The sequence below is a fragment of the Atta cephalotes genome, assembly GCF_000143395.1.
Source record: "Atta cephalotes unplaced genomic scaffold scaffold00013, whole genome shotgun sequence".
In the NCBI taxonomy this organism is placed as follows: Eukaryota; Metazoa; Arthropoda; class Insecta; order Hymenoptera; family Formicidae; genus Atta; species Atta cephalotes.
In genome coordinates this window covers 5,706,675-5,711,566 of record NW_012130077.1, presented here as the reverse complement: position 1 = coordinate 5,711,566, position 4,892 = coordinate 5,706,675, and positions in this window count along the sequence as shown.

The window sequence follows — 4,892 nt, the reverse complement described above, 5'->3', positions numbered from 1 at the left end:
ACAAATAATAAAAAGTATTTCGCATATTTCTTAATTCTATTAAAATTGTTTATAGATGTAGATGATAAAAATTATATAAATATTGTTGAAAAATAGCATTTTGCCGAAAGTGTTTAGGCACTACATAGATTTAATACATATGTATGTACCTATTCTTTATTAAACAAATAACTATATTTTAAAAATTTAATTACAATTTTGACATAATACTTTACAAAAGAATGAAAGGAAAGAAGTATATTAAAAAGTTATACATATACATATTGATTTTCATTTTTTTCAGACCTGACTATATAGTGTAGAATCGTGAAGAACGTCACCAAATTTAGCTTAGTGTGGAAATCCACATCCGAAAAATCAAAAAATTGGATTAAGAGTCAAATATGACATGAATAAAAGCAACTAAGCAAACTTGTACAACTTGTTCGTACTACTGCATATCAATATAAAAGATGCAGCAAAGGACATGAATGATAATTTTGAAGCTATGAATAAATTCATTAGTAGAATCAACGAATCATTATTAACAAATGAAGTTTAAAGGATAATGTCTTATTTTTGCTATATACTGTCGAGTATACGACTTTCGCGAAAGGAGGATATAGGATAATTTTTAATATCGTATATGATAGAAAATAAGACATTGTTTTTTAAACTTTATTTGTTAATAACTTTAGAACAAACAGCCACTGCCACTTGAAATCTTTTGAAGATTATTCAGAATCGTGACCCCGATAACACATTAAGATCAAGGTTATCGACGTAATATCCGTTAATCTGAATAATTACTTAGATCTGTGATAAATATTACATGTTCGAGAACTAATCATACATAAAAAGAACTAATATAAATTCTAATCATTTAATAAAACCATTCATTTACTTAATGTTCATTTATATTAATTTTTACAATTTTCTGTTTCTCTTTTCGATCATTCAATCTAATTAAAAAATAAGAAATTCATATTTATAAAGCACGTAATATTTAATTAAATTAAATGAGAAATATTTTAAGCGTGCGTGCACAAGTGTGGGTGCGTGCACACGTATAGAAAATTATTGTACCATTATTGTATTTTTACTGTATTACCGCTTAATTACAAAAATTTCAAGAATTCTTCTTTCATTTCCATACACATCTTATAATTTCATCTTGTATTTTCTTTGCTTTATTATTTCTCTCAGAAATTCAGATTTCATGTCACTTAATACTGGGCATACTCTGTTTATTTTGAATTTTTTTTTAATCATTATGTTAAAAATATACCATATATTTAAAAGCAGCTTTAATTTCGTCTAAATTTCATTTTACATTTTAAGTAAAATTTATTTATCTATGCATTACTAATATTTGCATTTTTAATAACTGTTACAGATTTATGATTATACTTAAAGTATTCTCGCATTTTCTTCATTTTCTCTATATTTATTTGTAACAGAAATTTCGTGTTACGTTTAATGATAAGTATTAACAAATTATTGTTTTTACAAATTGATTTTTTGAAAATTAATTTACAATACATAAAATTGAAATATAAAAATTCAAATTTTACAAAGTTTGTTGTCTGTAAATATATCGTCTAATTGATAATTTATGATAAGTTGTTGTATAAAAAATAAAGATAAGGAAATGATAAAAAAATATAATGAATTATTTATAGGTAATTTTTTATAGTATAACACGAAAGAAAAAAATACGAAAAGGACTGTTAACAAAAAGCATTTTATTTTAACACGCCATTATTTATAATTAATGTTAAATTAATAATTAATGTTATAATTAATTAATTAAAAAAAATGTTATTTTTCTTAGATTTACACATATAAGATAATTTCCCACTTAATATAATTTAAATTTTCTAATCTAAAGCATAACAGAAAAGGAGATCTATGTATAAATTTATCCACGTATACTAAAATATTAAATAAGTAAATAATATAAATCATTATCATTAGATATTATAATACTAACATAAAAATGAAATATTTTATTTTTGTTTATTTGTTTACTGTATCTTATTTTTTCTATTCTTTATATTTTTACTGATACTGTATGTAAGGATACTGTACTGATAAATTATTTAATAAAATAATTTAAAGTAATACTATTAGCAATATATATATCCGTAGACTTCTTTATTAATATTAATACCTTATTTACTACACTCTTATGCCACCGCTAATAATAACAAAATAATGATATTTAAAGTTTACTTGTTTTGTATTTCCCAAAATTTTCCATTGGAGAATATAAACATCAAAAGATATTGTTTGAGTACACTAATAGTATTCACGTATAGAATACATTTCAAAAATATAGTTCAAAATTTTACAGAATTTCGTAGTATAATGTAAGTGAAAGGTTATTAATAACTGCACGATTTTACGATCTCTCTTACAGTAAACATTTTATGTTATTTTTTTTTACACATTTGATGTTTTTCAATTTAAAAAAATCCTTTGAAATTCTCTTTCAAAAATCGTGCTTTATTTTTAAATATTTTTTCATTAGCACAGACGATAAAACATTTCATTAGACAGATAAAATGCGTATCTGCTATTTTCGATAGAGTAACAATTTGCCATTTTTAAAATAAACTTATATTTTAAATTATGTGTCTAAAAACCCGATGTACCAACGTTATTTTGACTTTTAAGTAAGACTTAAAACTCTCTCTGTATCGTTTTAAAGAAAGAGAGACAGAGAGAATTTTAAGCTTTGCTTAAAGTCAAAGTACGTAACAAAGTAACGTTGGTGCAATCAAATCTAATAAATTAGTAATCTCAACTATCATATGTCTAAGATTATGTTCGAGAAATTAAGTGATGAACGTTTATATAACAAGGTGTTATAGTATTATTACGATAGATAGAATAATCCTTTGTTTTTATATCGTAAATAATGAATATTCGCGGAGATAATTGAATGTATTAAAATACATAAATTATTGTTTATTTGGAAGGGATCAATTTGTATGTTAATTAAATGTTTTTTTATTCAATCCAAGAACATTTTACAAGCCTGTAAAATATCGAATTTCTTTTCCAAAATATTATACAAGTTATTAATAATTTTAAATTTATAATTTCATTTTCTGTTAAATAATTAATATTTTATTTGCGTGATATATAAAGTAAAAACATTAAGTTATAAGAACACTGGACAGATACAATCGTGCTACTGCCAACTGAAATATGCAACATACATATTTATAACATATTCGATTCTCTCTCTTTCTCTCTCTTCTTACATTTCCATCTCTATTTTTATTTTTACATTTATTTTTGTCTTTTTATTTCACAAGTATATGTGTTACTTGAATATCAAATAAAAATAATTTTCTTATACTTTTTTTATATAAAAATATAGGAACATTTAAAGTTTCTATATATTGCATAAAATTTACTAATCTTATTTTGTGACTCGAGTAAGAACGATCTATCTGCAATAGAGACATACTACTTAAATATTAAACTAATCATAGAATATTTTATTTAAATATAAAATTAATTTCGTTCGTCATCTATTTATAGAATTTAATATGAGAATTTAATAAGACTCTAAAAAATTATTATTATTTTAATTAATGCATAATGTTAATATAAATTAAAGAATTCTCGATATAAAAGGAATATAAGAAAAAGTAGAGAAGTTGTACGCACTTAAGGAGAATTTGTTGCTGTAAAGTTGTTTTCGAAGTTGAAATCGATATAAGGAAATACAATCCATAAATATATATTGATATGTATTCTCATATTGAAGAATTTTTCATTTGGGAGTGTTGTATTTGATAAAAAGCAAAAAAAGCAAAAGCGAAAAAATTTCTCGCGCGTCGGATAATTGTACGCATAGGTTAGAATAATGTGTTGTGCGCAAAGCAATAATCATAGAAAATTAGTGAATAAAATGAACGCTTTATGAATTGTTGGAGAAATGAAAAATTAAGCCAATTAATATAAAATTAATATAAACTTTGGAAAAATAATACAAAAATTGAAGAAATTAATTATTTAAATAAAAATTAATTCTTAATGTTATCAGCTTCACAGCTGTATCTTCATCGATCCATTTAGAATACACGCAGCATTGAAATCACCCACTCGACAAATTAAAAGTAATATAATGTCAATGTTATAATTTCGCATTTTATACAATGTAACTGTTATGTAATATTACAGTCGACTCATATTACATTGTGGAATACAACATGGATTGTACAATGGAAATTACAACATTGATGTCATGTTACTTTTAGTTTGTCAACTAGGCTGAGTTCCATATCTTCTGAATTCTTCACAAAATAGTGCACTTTTCATTGAAAGGAAACTTCGAATTGTACTTGCTCATAATTTCTCGTCGCGAATTGATTTGATAAGAAAAACGATTACTCAAAGACTTTTTAATTTAATTTAATGAATAATATCTTAAAAGATGCACATATATAACAACGTACTTTGTTATAAGGCGTGCATGATTAAATAAACAAAATAGGAATATGGACTTACCATTTTATTTTCTGCGATTCCAAAATTACTATGTCAAAATATGTAATTTCACTTTTTCTCACTTTTACTATTAACTATAATTTCACTTTTTTTAACTTTTACTATTAACTATATTTTTAAATTATGTAACTTATAGTTATATCTGAAAAGAACTCTATCTTCTAATGCCGTAATAGCGGCTCCATTTCTCAGAAAAGTGATAAACCAAAATGCGCACAATTATCCCATTTTCTTCTATATGTATATTCTCTATCTTATTGTATATATTGAATGTAATATTTCATTATATACAGTATATTTAATACAATATCGAAAAATGTTTAGAGAGAAAGAGAGAGAGAGAGAGAGAGAGAGAGAAGAGAAAGAGGAGAGAGAAGTATATATGT